The sequence below is a fragment of the Gymnogyps californianus genome, chromosome 2 (assembly GCF_018139145.2).
Source record: "Gymnogyps californianus isolate 813 chromosome 2, ASM1813914v2, whole genome shotgun sequence".
NCBI classification, from domain to species: domain Eukaryota; kingdom Metazoa; phylum Chordata; class Aves; order Accipitriformes; family Cathartidae; genus Gymnogyps; species Gymnogyps californianus.
This window is the reverse complement of record NC_059472.1, coordinates 43,580,069-43,596,090: the sequence shown is the minus strand read 5'-3', so window position 1 is coordinate 43,596,090 and position 16,022 is coordinate 43,580,069.

Genomic DNA, 16,022 nt, shown 5'->3' with positions numbered 1-16,022 from the left:
TGTGTTCTCATGATTTCATGAAGTGTATACACAACATTAGAGAGCTGCCATTTGAGAGAGCACTTGAGGGCCTGGCTATCCCACATCACACACGTTAAGGCTGCAAGACTGAAGCAGCAACGGGCTTAGAGCGTTCTACAGGTAGAAGAGATTAAACTGCAGATCTGCACTTTGAGGGTCAGTTTTGGACATCCCACTTCACTAAAACTATGAGTCAGAAGAGTTCAGAGAAAAACACCAAGAAGAAAAAGTCTGGAGAATAGGACTGCACAAGGCTGAAGAAACAGTTCTGTTAAGTCTAGCCAAAAAAGACCGGCGTGCTACCAGCCTCCTAGTATGGAAAATATTACTGTAAAGAGAGTGGCAAAAAAAATGGTCCAAAATATTCCAAACAGCGTGTATCCCAGAGTATCTCCAACAGATCTAATGAACTAAGTGATTAATAGCCCTACATGGCAAGTTTTAGCAATTTGATGAATAGTGTCTCTTTTTCCACCACTGACATCAGATAATACAACTTGGTGCATATAAGTGCATCTCTAAGCACTAGCAGAGAATACAGGTTAGTTTTGCTCCTTTGTCCTGTTGTGGTTTAACCCCAGACAGCAACTAAGCACCACGCAGTCACTCGCTCACCCTTCCCCCTCCCAGCGGGATGGAGAGGAGAATTGAAAAAAAGTAAAACTCGTGGGTTGAGATAAGAACAGTTTAATAACTAAAGTAAAATAAAATACACTAGTAACTAAGAATAAGAATAATATAATAATAATTGTAATGAAAAGGAATATAACAAAAAAAAAAAAAGAAAAAGAAATAAGACCCAAGAAAAGACAAGTGATGCACAATGCAATTTGCTCACCATCCACTGATTGATGCCCGAGCAGTGATCAACCCCTCCCGGCCAGCTCCCCCTGGTTTATATACTGGGCATGACGTTCTATGGTATGGAATACCCCTTTGGCTAGTTCAGGTCAGCTGCCCCGGCTCTGCTCCCTCCCAGCTTCTTGCACACCTGCTTGCTGGCAGAGCATGGGAAACTGAAAAGTCCTTGGCTTAAGATAAGCGCTACTTAGCAACAACTAAAACATCAGCATGTTATCAACATCATTCTCACACTAAATCCAAAACCCAGCACTGTACCAGCTACTAAGAAGAGAGTTAACTCTGTCCCAGCCGAAACCAGGACAGCCCCCACCCCAAAAGGTCTCTAAATCCATAATGAAAAATCTTATCTCCACAGTCATTTTTTCCCCATTCATCTTTTCTTGTTATATGTTGTATTTGCATCTGTGGTTGTGATCAAAATTTACAATGATTATTCTGGGATGCCTGAACCCACAGCCAGGCTGAGTGAGGTCTAATTTTACACATGGAGATACATGTTAAATAAAACTCCTCCAGATTTTCCAGCAAATCACCCTTTAATTGTAAGGTTCCCATCTTACATTAGTTAACAGTGCCCTTGGTTATATTCTAAGATCATATTCATAAAATTAAAATTACATTATTCTATATTTCAGAATAATTCACAGTAGAAAACATACAATTGTATATATCTTTTCATTTCCAAATGTGTAATTACATATCAAGTATGAAAGAGTAAACATCTTCAGAACCCTTGGACATTTGAACATGTATTGATAAACACAGTAAAGTGACTTAAGTCAGATGCACTTGCAAATCACATCAGGAGTAGGTTGAAAAGCTTTTCCAGGGAGGAATGTTGATTGTGTAAATTTTATGGCAGCTGCTTATCAAGCACTGCTTTAAGATCCCAGAAAACTTAACAGAAAGAAAAGTTTTTAATAAATGAGAAAGCTCTCCCTAACTTTAGAAATTTTTTTTAATTTATGTAATAGGTATCATTGTGTTTACATATCTCATATAGTTAAAAAGAAAAATCCACCCCAGAATCTCAGAGGCAAGACAAAAGAAGAGTTAGCCTGAAGCCTACACCTGCTCTGCAAGAGATACCATTCTGCATTAACAAAAAAAAAAAAGAGTAGAGCAGCAACACAACCAGCTAGCTTTCATCTGAAGAAAATGCAAGAAGACCCAGGCTTCCAGCTGCCTTTATTAAAAAAAAAAAAAAAAGAAAAAAAAGAAAAAAGCCAGGGGCCTTACTTTTCATCCAAGGCAGAAAATGCGTAAAAGAAAATGGGCTGGTCAGTACTGAATGCTGAGCCAAAAGCTATATAACGTAAAACAGACATATCAAATGAGACCCAAAGTCCTACAGCAGGCAAGAGAAGTCTCTCGGGAAGATTTTAAAAGCAGAGCAAGTGTATTGCAGCACTTCCCTGAAGTGGCCGTTCTGCTTCCAACAAGTTGCATTAAGGAACTTCATCAGCTAAAGCAGGCAGTAAAAAACAGAAAAAATGGGATTTTTTTCCCCTTGTTTTAAGGTATCTGAAGTACATGAACTGCTTAACTGATAACTAAAACCACTGCTTAACACACCTACTCTTAACATCAAACTATCATCTCATTCATTACTAAATTTTGAACCTGTTTATTTTAAACCTATTTTTCCTCTATCTGTGAAGTACAAATGAATGTTTAAATGACAAGGTTCTCAAAGCAGCTGCAGCATGAAAATCACCACCACCACCCCAGGAAAGTCTTATAAGGAAAAACACAAATCTCACATCTAACAGTGAAGATCTTACTTTCTTCTAAAACGGGACTGAGAATAAAATAAAAACTGAGTACATACAAACAGTTTTTGAAGATAATGGTAGTTCCCTGGTAATTGCACAGAATATTTCTTACATCTATTTATTCCAAACAAGGTCGTTAAATTCCACAAGTATTGTGATTACATATCTATAATCTTTTGAAGTCATAAACAATTTAGCCTACATTTCATCTGGGGACAATATGGCTGTTCCACCCATAACACAGACTATAGCAGTTAATGTTGGATTAGTATTATAATAGACTCTCCCTCACCAGGTTGGGACCCCATGATTTTGAGACTTCACGTACGTGCAGCGTCAGTTACTGTTCTGAAGATTTTCTACTATAATACTCAAGCCAGAGAAAAAGACATCCAAATCCCTAGAATATAGGCAAAGAGCCAGAACTCAAATGACTTTCATATGGAAATTCATTACTGAATCAGAAACTGAACGTTGTTGACTGGAAGGGATGATAAGTGCTAGATAAATGTTTTCCTGACTAAGGATCTTTCCTGAGCCAGTTCCTTGTTTTTGGAGAGATGGAGTAGAATACTTGATCCCTACTGCTGGGGCAGGGGGGGAGTGTTGTTTTTTAGGAGGGGGTTGCTGCAGGAATGGTCACCATCAAAAATTAGGAAAAAAGGTAACAAATTTTTTTTTCCTTTTATTTGAAATAACAGAATTGATTACTTCCATCTGTCATTTGTTGTTTTGCAAAGTCTTTTGTGCACAAGAAGGGCTGTTCAAATCTGTGCCATTTACACTTACAAGCATTTTTGCAGCCCCTTCATCAAATTGACTTGGTTCTCAGCTCCTTCAATACAGAAGTTTCTTTTATAGCAGATGAAGAGAATGGAGCCAAGTCATTCATCTCCAGAGAAATCACCACATTAACAGTTCTGTCTCAAATGACATGTTATTGTATTATCAGCAAAGATGAATGTATCTTTGTGGATTTACTTCTCAGACACTGTCTTGCTGCATTTTATAGCATTATTTCATCAAAATCATAAGACAGGAAAACGTTTAGGTTTAACCACTAGCCAACAATCCCACAAGTATTAAAGACCACTTCCTTATTTCCCTTGCCAGAGGATTGTATAAATCCATTCTAGCACTTATTTCTAAAGACTGGCAAGCATAAGGATGGATTCTTGAGAAAGGAAAGAATAGATTTAGTTTAACCTTGTTAAACAGCTTTGAATTACTGCAGTTTATTAGGACTAAGCTTCAGAAGGCACATTACTACTCATTTTCTGTGGAGACATGCTGTCCAGTGCTCATTAATATTTTTTAGCTGTTCATGGCTTTATGCTTCTCACGTATATGCTAATTTATTATCAAAAAGTCCTCTAGAAGAGTCTATATTGGCCTTAAAGTCACTACCAGCCTATGTTGGAGACTGCTTTAGTTGACAGATTAAAAAATCATGTACTTGCCCGGCTGCTGATGCTCAGGGAGAATATTTTTACCTGCTCATCTATGTCCCACTGAAGCCACAGACATTAGTCAGTTTTTTGCATGAAGCTACATTAAACCACAATAATTTTTTGTCTCCCTACCTTCACACACTCCCAAAGGAGCTGTAATTTACAGATGCAGTGGACACACTCAGACAACAAAATGATTATTCACTGGTATTCTCATCCTGCAGCTGGCAAATTCGAACATATGAAATGTGTAGTAGCTGATAATGCTTATGGAACAGATGTCTTTTCATAGTGAATCTGGCAAAAAGTAAAAAAAAAAAAATGGATTTTTTCATCTGCTTCTGTGTGATACATTTGATGCCCCAGTGGACATGTTAAGTAGCGATTCTTTTTGAAGACTCCTTGAGAACTGGCATCCTGACCATGGAAAAAAGACACAATCTTGGAAAGAAGAAAACTGTTGGCATTTACCACCTTAGCTTAATTTTCCCCTTCTAAGAGCTAATTTATTCTAAAAGTAACTCCCCAACTTCAGCCAAAGTGAACACATTCCCCATTTTCCCTCCAGGCCTCGACCCAAGTCCCTCACTGTCTTCCTTCACTTCCTCAAGTTCACAAGATGTCATTTCATCTGTAGCTCTGTCGGACAGGCACTTGCTAATCAGCACCTGTGCAAAGCCACAAGTAACGTATGCAATAATGAATTGCATAAGGCTACATTCTGTAGTATCAGAGCACTGATACTCACTGTATAGGACACCAGCCAAGCCAACGTACAAATGCTTCTACGCAGTGTGTTGTTTCACCTCTCAAAAGCTACACAGTGAAGAAGGGCTTCTCTATGAAACTTCGATTCAGATTCCATCAGAACAGAAAGCTGAGCATACCTGGGAAGCTCAGGCTCATTGGAAACATTGCTGAAAAGTGGCAGAAACGAAGTAATGATTTCTTAAATATTTATAATGGTATGCCATATCCTTTCACTGATGGTGAGACAGATCTCGGAGGCCTGCCCAGTCTCTAGGGTTCTCTTATGCTCCTGGTGAAGTTTCAAAGACCATAAGTATATTTTACTGGTTAGAATTAGCAGCCAGAGAAGATAAGAAGGAGTTTTTTATGGCAATGCTGTGGGAGTGTAGTAGGGAATATCCTCCCTAGGATCACTTGGAGGGGGCTGGAGCAAAGTTTTAGAACTTATGTAAAAACTTGAGACTTGGAAACACAGAACATCTTAACACATGGAAAAAAAGTGCTAAAATGAAAACCAGGAAAGGAAGATAAGCAGATGCCCAGGACTGACACAGTGAAGGGAACATTTCCAATGAGCCTCAGCTTTACAGAAAAACTCAGCTTACTGTTCCCATGGACTTTTGGTCTAAGTTTCATACAGAAGGTTAAGAAGGTGAGACCGAGAACAGCCACGCACATGTTGGAGAGCAGGACCTGGAATGAATGCTGCTGCCTGCCCAGTCGTGCTCCTCCCTGCCCTACATCCCTACCTCCCACTCTGAGTCTCTCTGGCAGTTCTCCTGCCTTCTGATCAACAACTTGCTTCACTTGCAGCAAAAAAATGAAAACAGATGCTTTTGGCATGAGAAAGCTTCCAGACCACCTCTTCCACAATCCCAACTGCTTCCCCCACTGTGACCAGCCTGGTTATTCAGTGCTCGAGCTGCCCTCATTAACTACTCCCTCTACCATTTTCAAGCTGTTCACCCAAGCATCCTCAACAAAACTTTTGCTATTGCAGTTGTCTAAACAGTGCACCATTAACGACCTCTAAATTAGTACAATTATTATGCTGTTCATTATAGAAAAGGAAAAGTTAATGCTACTTATTTTGCAATGTTAAAATGTGCCATGGATGTCTTCCAGGCATACAAGAATCCCACTTCCTGTGGCTGAAATAAATGGCACATCAGTATTTGCAAGAAAAAGTCAATAGTTCTGCTGGCAAAGAGCCAGGATTGTCAGTGTTAGATTTCTCACTTGGGTTCATTGCTGACAGACATTGACTCCAGACACTATGGCTCCACGCACATGCACACATGTAAGCTAAAAAGTGCCCAGGAAAACAGTCATCTCACCAAAATGAATTATCCCTTTTGGAAGGCGAAATAGTTCCACCAGTAACATCTCTTTTTTTCTCACTCTGAAGTGCCCCTGATGTGATGTCTCATTGTGAACTTCCCCTGATATGATGTCCACTTGGGCCAGCCACTTTTCCCAGGCAATTCCCTGGCACCATTCAGGAGAGGCCAGGGACCATTCCTGGTGGGCAGCACTCCTCAAGCCACCATGATTGGGAGGCAGGATTTAGCACTAGTGTTGTGGACTGTTAGTGCCTACTGGCCTCAGTGTCTGAAAAGAAATCCAGATAACAGTTAATCTTCCTCATACAGACACAGAAATTACACACTGCCTATCCCAAATTAGTTTTGTTTGCACACCATTTGCTGCACTTTGCAAATCAAAGAATTATGTTTTAGTGCTTAGGGGAAAAAAAAGGGAGGCAAGTAGGAATTAGATAGATGGTTAGAGAACCCTCACTTTCATTAGGACCATTTAATGCTTGAGGACAGGGGAAGGGACTACAGTGTTGAAAAACCCCAAGCTGCAGTTCTGGCTGGCAGAAAGTGTATCTGGTGCAGGAGCCAAGACCCATAAGGTTTTTTCTGGAAACTCCTTCTAAAGCTCCACCATAAAATCCTCATGGACTGAGGATCAGAACGGGCAGCAGCTCGACAAGCAGGAAGAATGCATGAAGCTGTCAGTGTGCCCTGAGCCTGAGAGCATGGCTGCCCATTTGTCCCTTCCTACCTTAGCCAAGATCACCCGTGTCTGGTGCTGACTCAGCACGTCTCCCACCAGCTGCAGTTTCCTCCACAGCACCACTGCTGCTGCTGTCCAGCTCCTTACAGGGAGCAAAAACTTTTGCATGGGGCATAGTTCTACCTTAAGGTCAGGGTAAAGTTCACTTACTTAAGGTACATACCCTCGGGTGAAACCAGCAAAACACAATATGGTTTCAAGCATTTCTTTCTTGAGAGGATCTGAGGCTCAGTCCTTTCCTTCTGTGAAGTGAGAGCTGCTGAAAAGAAACAGTCCACTGAAAAGCAACAGTTCAGAGCAACCAGCAGGTGATTTTAGGTGAAAGGCAGGTTACCCTGAAGATATCAAGGAGTGGAAAAACAAAATAAAAATGTTAGAAAAAAGTCACAGCATACCTAAGTATTCACAATGAAGCAGAAAAGGCTGGATGCTTGGTTCTGCTGCAAGTCAGAATAGTTAATTACATACCCATTTTTCAAAATCTTGGCCAGGACCTTGACTTTTTTGCCTCTTTATACTGCCTGGCAGCGTTACAGGTCCCGAGAACAGATTTAAATCAATTCTTTACTTGTTAGCAGTGAGCTATTCTTTCCAGGAGAATTCCTGACTGCCTGGTGCTATCCAGATTGAGTTGAAGATGTCATGAATTTCTCAGTTTTTTTCTGAAAAAAAAAAAAAACAACCTCTTTTGGGAATCTCCATCTGTGTTAGTGCTGCCGTGATTAGAGATGGAAGTGCTTGAACTGTCTCTTTCCTCATCCTATAAAAAGGGCTATCGGCAAAAAGGGCAACATACAGGTTGTCAGACTCCTGTTTCTGTATCATGCAGGTTGACTGATTTTTTCCTGGGGCACTGAGGCAGGTCCTCTTGAACAAGCTGCCTATGAGACAGCGCTAATGATCCAAATCTATTCTGCCGGCTGTCTAATATTATTGCAATTTTCACAATTAATTGTAAGCCTCTCCCCTCTACCTTGAGAATTGTTAAGTTTCATTTAAACATTAAAAAAAAAAAAACAACACAAGAAGAAACACAAGGAAAAATGAAAGGACAGATTATGTCACAGGACGCAGGAGATAGATAGAAGTATTCCTAGGCTGGGGTAGTCCAGCTGGCAATTTAGGCATATTAATCCATCAGCAAGCATATTGTTCTGTGTTTACATATGGTGGGAACAACAGCATGTTGGAATAGTGTGTGCTGTGTAAACTACAGTTTACCTAAAGACAGTGCCATGCACACAAGGCTGCATTGGCCTAGGCTCCAGCAGCTGAGAATGCAAGGGTTCTTGAATGTATGGTAAACTGAAGAGGAACAGTCAACTTCTAGCTTTGGCATAGACCTAGAACTGGTCAAAAAGGTGAAAACTAACCTGGACCTAGCTACATAGTGGCCTGAGGCCACAAATATATGAGTCATTTACCATAGCAATCGAACTTATGACTGCCTGGCTGGAGCCACAGACAGACAATAGAAGCAATTGGAGTCAGGAAGCAATGAAAAATTTTCAGTCAAGGGCATTCATCACAAAATAGGTAATAGTATCCCAAAACTTCAGAAACAGTCTTGGAAACATAGGTCATAAACAGCACATGCAGAAGCAAAGCATGAAACACCAAGTATTGTGCTTGCTATTTGTGTTGCACAAAGCTCAAAGTTAACATGAAGTGTTTAGAAGAAAGGATTCTAATTTTCTGTGTAAAGTGCCAGTAAGTCTTTGTATTCCAGGTCACATAGAGAAATCTTTCAGTAGCCAGCATCTAAGCAGTAAGCTAGGGAGGAAATAAGGACTATATCTATATGTAAGTCCCCCTATATATGTATAAAAGCAGCATGGTTTCCTTCCTTGTTTATGTTCCCGTTTTACGTTTGTGGAAGTTATAGCTGTTCCTTCTTCATTTATTTCACTCTTTAAAAGACTTTTTAGTAAACGTCCCTTACAAAGTCTACCTTTTCCCTTTCCCACCCCACAAAAATCAGACTGTGTGATAATTTATCTTCATAGTCCTCGTTGCTCCTAGCCTTTTCCATTCCTCTCTGCCTATGCATTGCTTTCTTCACAGAATAAATCCCTGGACTGTTTTCAAGCATCTCTGAGGCTGGGTTTCTTGATAAAAGGAGAGGAGAGGAAAAGAGCTTTTTCCTTTCTGTCCATACATAGTCAGTGTATTGCCTTAGAAGTGCACAAGCATGTTCTTCATGCTTCATGATGATTTGAACAGCAAGTGCCTGCCGACAATGTTCCTCATTCTAGGGATGCTTTTAGTAGCCTGAATGTGGTGATAAACACATCATCGCTATGGGAGATGAAGGCTAAGCAGCAGCCCCAAGACTGGAGCTGGCTATGCCCCAGCACAGATGACTGGCTTTGCCTCTGGAAAGGGAAAAAAACAATTCACAAAGTGCCAGATGTTGGTGGTTAACAGACTAAAAAAGCTTGGAAGTATTTTATTTGAACACTTCACTGAAGTGGAAGCAATGGGAAAGCAGTGGGGTGGCAAAGGCATGAAGGGCTCAGCAGGAAAACCTGACTCTCTGAGACTGATAACTTGGGCCCAGCAAATACTGTAAAGAAAAAAACCACACCATGTGGTTTCATCATTATATCCAGTAAGCGGTATTTGCTACTCTGCCCAGCTCCCTGATTTTGATTTCAATAAGCTTTTCTGCAGCAGGAAGCTTTTCTTCATCTTCAGCCCCAAACAGTCCCATTGACTTTTTCTGTTTAAATCTCCTTGGTACCTGTATATTTAAAAGATATTCATAATTTACACTATTTCTTAAATATCTCCAAGAATAAAATTATTTTCCTGCAAAACTACTTATTCAGATACTAAGTCTTAGTGTCTTCCTACTCCTATGCCATGTTTAATGCAGTGAGTAAATGGTTAAGAATAAAGGCTCACCAGTAGTTCTGCTTAGGGTGTAGTTGCACACTACAGTTGCCAAAGGCCAAAGTTAGCTGTTTTGCCTTTAAAGAAGATGTAGCTCAGCAGTGGGAACCTGTGGGGCCACGCTGTACACTCACTTGAAAACCAAACGATAACCAACAGCCACAGCTGTAGAACTGGACAGGGACAAAAGAGAGAAGCTGCAAACCTCCCAAGCTGGCTTTCCTCCTGAAGGCAATGTCACCACACTGTGAACCTTGAGATAACACATTATCTCTTTGGGCTATGTGAGCTTCAATGCAATCTTTCCTATATAAAGAGAAGCACATTATTTAGGGCACTTATGGATAGTTTCCAGATAGTTTCAATGAAGGGTAGATGGCTTTCCTCATAGCCAGCTGTGTACTTGTCCTGCAGGGAATGGAGAGTTAAATGCCCTGCTTGGAACAGGGAACAGTCAAACCCAGAGACAGGGTGTAAGCTGGTACCTACTGGACTACTTGTGGAGTCATGCAGAATAATGTAGGTACAGTGTATGTAGGAATTAGGAGACTACAGGAAGCAACAACTAGCAACCAGCAAGTCTTAGCTGGCTCCTGCCAGACCTTTAAACTCATGGTGAAGGAAGTTAAAGACTAGAAAACCTGAGATACAGACAGAGTAAGAAGGAGATTTTATCCATGCAGGGTGTACCTGACTATGACCATTCATGTGCACATGTATTTTGTTTAGAACAGCAAAGGATAGTCAGGCATCCCCAGAAGTCACATCCTACTGCACTAGGAAATAAGGATTTCTTTGAAGTGAGTTTCCTGAACCACTGATAAATGGACTTTATAAGAGCATATGTTTGCTGTATTGAAAGAACACCAGTAAAATAATTTAGGCTGTAAAGTACATTCAATGACATAGGTTTAGTTCTTATATTTAGGAACTGAGGATTTGCAGTAGCTCTCTACTATGAGCTTTGAAGTGTGTTTAAATTTTGATTGGGTTCAGGATATCTCCATTTGATCCTCCTAGAGAGAGAGTGTGGAGATTTCCTGTTACCCTTATATCCTAGAGAGAGGGGGGGTGGGGGGGTGGATGTGTGCTCCTTTCTATCCTTAAGCATGCTGTAGATCATGATCTGCAACTACACACCAGCTCCACAGACCCTTTGCCTCATTTATTCCAAATACTTTTTAAAACTTTCTTTAAAAAAAAAGAAGTGCCTGAAGAAGTAACTCAGACTGAGATTTAGTTACTTTAATTTGAAATTCTCCAGATATCACAGCACTTAGACATGTAACTTTTAATAGTAGGTAAGTCTACATTTCTTAGGACTTGTCTCCAGTCCTAAGACTGTACAAACTGGGATCATATTGCATCATCAATGCTTTAATGTCCTAGGGCAGGACATGGACTTCAATCTCAATTTCTATTATGAAACTCTCAGAGATTATGAGAGCTATAACAGATAAACTATTTTTGACTGCAAAGGAATTAACTAAGAATCCTCAAGAACTTGATACACCCTCCTCCCCTTTATAGACAGACAGTCCTCTGGCCAATGCAGAATATTTTCATTTTGTCTCCATCCATTTCGTTTTGTCTTCATCTTTCCTTTCCCCAAGCATCCAATTTCTAAAAGGTGCTAATGCTTTCAAGAAACACCCTGTAAAAAATGCATTTAAGTGTATTTTAAAGTCAATTCCAAGCACAAACTACACTCCAAAGTCTGTGTGGACAACTGAAAACCAAAAAGCTTCCTGAAGTGCCAAGTATTGTTTGGTTTCTCTGCCAGAACAGAGAACAACTTAAAGAACTGCTGATACTGCACAGTGTTCTGGTGAAAAAAGCAGTTTATATTAAAATGAGCTACTGTCACAAAGTCTGTGGGGAGGGACATAAACAGGAGAGCAGCAGACTGTGTACAGCTCCAAGAAAAAGAAAGAGAAAAAAAAATCTAAAAGTGCATTAAATCCAAAATATCTCCACATTTATTTATTGTTAACGCAGTATTTTCCTCCACTACAGGATTACATTTGAACAAGAAGGAATGAGGTTTGTTTTTCTACAGATACATTTCATTTAGAGTTACAGATTGACTGAGATCTCAGTTTTATATAAACTGATTAAACTCCATTGGATATTGATCCTTCTACAACAGCTGAGGCTCTGGAACTAGAAATTGGCCTTCCAGAGCTATTTTCTTCAATTCGTTATGATAAATATCCCTTACAAAGAAGCCTCTGAACCATCTGCAGGGGGGATGAGAACAGAAGGCGGTACTCAGACTCAAGTGTGGTAGATGAAGCAAGTTTCTGCCTGCACCCAACTACAACAGAAACTCGCAGCCTCCACTGTGCCTCCTTCTTCATTTCAAACAGTGGAGATGATGCCTGGCAGCAAGATGGTTTCTGGCGGTGCAGCAGCAGAACAGCCTGAACAGCCCTTTGAACTGTCACTTAGAGTAAACCTCACCACTCAGTCTCTTTGCCTTTGTGTTTCCAGTGTCCCCTTCACTAAACAGGGTTTCATGTAATCAGAGACATATCACACAGAAAATAGGCATTAAATGCAGCAAGTACAGAAACGCAGGCTTTACACAGGTGATAAACCTAATACCAGAACTGTTTCCAAAATTCATGGACAAACTCAATAATAGCAGTCAAATTAGTTCTTCTCTCCATAACAGACAATACTGTACATGCTCTGGTCTCACCAGAGCAGAGTAGAGGGGCAGAATCACCTCCCTCGACCTGCTGGCCATCCTTCTTTTGATGCAGCCCAGGACATGGTTGGCTTTCTGGGCTGCAAACACACATTGCCGGCTCATGTCCAGCTTTTCATCCACCAGTACCCGCAAGTCCTTCTCTGCAGGGCTGCTCTCAATCTCTTCATCCCCCAGCCTGTATTGATACCAGGGGTTGCCCCGACCCATGTGCAGGACCTCACATTTAGCCTTGTTGAACCTCATGAAGTTCACGGGGGCCCACTTCTCGAGCTTGTCCAGGTCCCTCTGAATGGCATCCCATCCCTCAGGTGCGTTAACCACACCACTCAGCTTGGTGTCAAGTGACTAGTTCTCTCAGTGTGTCCTGGTTTCGGCTGGGACAGAGTTAACTTTCTTTTTAGTAGCTGGTACAGTGCTGTGTTTTGGATTTAGTGTGAGAATGATGTTGATAACACTCTGATGTTTTAGCTGTTGCTAAGTAGCGCTTATCTTAAGCCAAGGACTTTTCAGTTTCTCATGCTCTGCCAGCAAGCAGGTGGGCAAGGAGCTGGGAGGGAGCAGAGCCGGGGCAGCTGACCTGAACTAGCCAAAGAGGTATTCCATACCATGGAACGTCATGCCCAGTATATAAACAGGGGGGAGCTGGCCGGGAGGCGCAGATCGCGGTTCGGGAACTAACTGAGCATCGGTCAGCGGGTGGTGAGCAATTGCATTGTGCATCACTGGTTTTTTTCTTCCCCCCCCCCTTCTTTTGTTGCATTCCTTTTCATTACTATTATTATTATATTTCATTATTACTATTGTTAGTATTATATTTTACTTTAGTTATTAAACTGTTCTTATCTCAACCCACGAGTTTTACTTTTTTTTTTTTTTCCTTTGCTTTCCTCCTCCTCACCCCACTGGGAGGGGGAGGGGGAAGCGGCTGCGTGGTGCTTAGTTGCTGACTGGGGTTAAACCACGACAGCCTTTTTGGCGCCCAACGTGGGGCACGAAGGGTTGAGATAACGACAGATCTGATCAGAGTGTGTTAAAACAAACTTGTTATAAGTATTCATTATATTGGTTTGATAGTTACTGGTTACAATGTGGGTTCGTTTGCTCTCAAAGTTGGTGTTGTGGTTCTTGAAATTGCGTTATGTAATGCCCTACTTGCAGTATATGCTCCCTGTTGTGCTGTTTATCATCGGTGGGAACCGGGCTAGAGTTATCACGTTGTTGTTGTTTGTAACACTGGTTTATGATATGATAGAAGTGCAAGCCGTGAAACTAATCGGGTGTTTGTACTCGGCATTGTTGTCACCTCTGTACTTCGGGAGCTGCCTATGGGAGACTATTAATAATTGTACCTTTTACCTTTTCTCCTCTGGGAACCAATCTGTGGAGGAGAGATCTCCGTACTTCGGGTGCTATCTCCTAGAGAATATTAATAACTGCACTTTCTACCTTTTCTCCTCGGGGAGCCAACCTATTGGGGAGACATCTTCCCACATCTTCCTTTTCTTTACCAGGTTAATTGCAATAGCATTGAAGGAGTTTGTAAATTTTGAATATCCTTGGGATGTTGAACTTAGTATGGTCGTACTGCTAGGAATCAGCCTGTTCCTGAATGTGATTCAGATCTTGCCTAGGGTTAAACAACTATTTAAAAATACCACCCAGAGATCAGCTCCCATGACTGCAGCTACTTCAACTCTGGTGACAGGCACTACGGCTACTCAAACTCTGGTGACAGGCACTACGGCTACTCAAACTCTGGCGACAGCTACTGCAGCTACTCTAATCCCTATGACAAGCGCTGTGGCTACTCAAACCCCAGCAACAGGCACTGTGGCTACTCAAACTCTGGCGACAGCTACTGCAGCTACTCTAATCCCTATGACAAGCGCTGTGGCTACTCAAACCCCAGCAACAGGCACTGTGGCTACTCAAACTCTGGCGACAGCTACTGCAGCTACTCTAATCCCTATGACAAGCACTGTGGCTATTCAAACCCCAGCAACAGGCACTGTGGCAACTCAAACCTTGGCGATGGATGATGCAGCTGAACTAGAGGATCAACCGGTGCCAATATCAATCGCCCCTATACAGAAGAGGAAATATACAAAAAAATCAGCTCGCTTAGCGAAGGATGAAGGTGAAGCAGGGCCATCACGAGAACAGGAGGAAGAGGCAGAACCGGAGATAATCACCCGGTCACTATCCCCGAGTGAGCTGCGAGATATGCGAAAAGACTTCAGCCGTCATCCAGGCGAGCACATTATCACCTGGCTGCTCCGATGCTGGGATAATGGGGCAAGTAGCTTGGAATTAGAGGGTAAGGAAGCCAAGCAATTGGGATCCCTTTCTAGGGAAGGGGGCATTGACAAGGCGATTGGGAAAAAGCCACAAGCCCTCAGCCTCTGGAGGCGACTTCTATCGGGCGTGAGGGAAAGGTATCCCTTCAAAGAAGATGTTGTATGTCAGCCAGGCAAGTGGACCACCATGGAGAAAGGTATCCAGTACCTGAGGGAATTAGCCGTGCGGGAGATGGTTTATTATGACCCAGATGATGGGCAGTTACCCACAGATCCAGATGAAGTCCAATGTTCACGACCCATGTGGCGGAAGTTTGTACGAAGTACACCATCATCGTATGCCAGTGCATTGGCAGTAGTGGACTGGAAAGATGAGGAGGGACCAACAATAGATGAATTGGCTCGCCGACTTCGGCAATACGAAGAAAGTCTCTCTTCCTCCCTCGTCGCGGCTGTGGAGAAACTGCCAGACACGCTAGCCGAGAAATGGTCCCAAGAGTTCCAGCGATTTGAGGATAAGTTCTGCCTTCCACCTGTACGGACCAATACCTCAGCTATTAGGAGAAGGTATTCTTCTGGGCAAGAGAGAAGAGAGAGAAGGTATATACCACGGGGTACCCTGTGGTTTTACCTGCTTGACCACGGAGAGGATATGAGAAAGTGGGATGGAAAACCTACCTCAGTCCTAGATGCACGGGTACGGGAATTGCGAGGAAAAACAACTACAAATGAGGGTTCTTCCAGGAAAATGGTTGCTTCAGCCTCCAGTGAGCACTGCGAGCGGTGTGGCCGACAAAGTGGAAGGGCTGATCTTACTCCTGATTCTATGAAAAGGAATTCTAATCCATTTTTACAAGTGAGTGGAGAATCCTATGACCAGTACTAGAGGGGCCCTGCCTCCAGCCAGGCGGAGGAGAGGGACAACCGGGTTTACTGGACTGTGTGGATTCGATGGCCTGGCACATCAGATCCACAGGAGTATAAAGCTCTAGTAGACGCCGGTGCACAGTGTACTTTAATGCCATCAAGCTATAAAGGGGTAGAAGCTATTTGTATTTCTGGGGTGACAGGGGGATCTCAACAGTTAACTGTATTGGAGGCTGAAATAAGCCTAACTGGGAATGAGTGGCAAAAACACCCCATTGTGACTGGTCCGGAGGCTCCATGTATT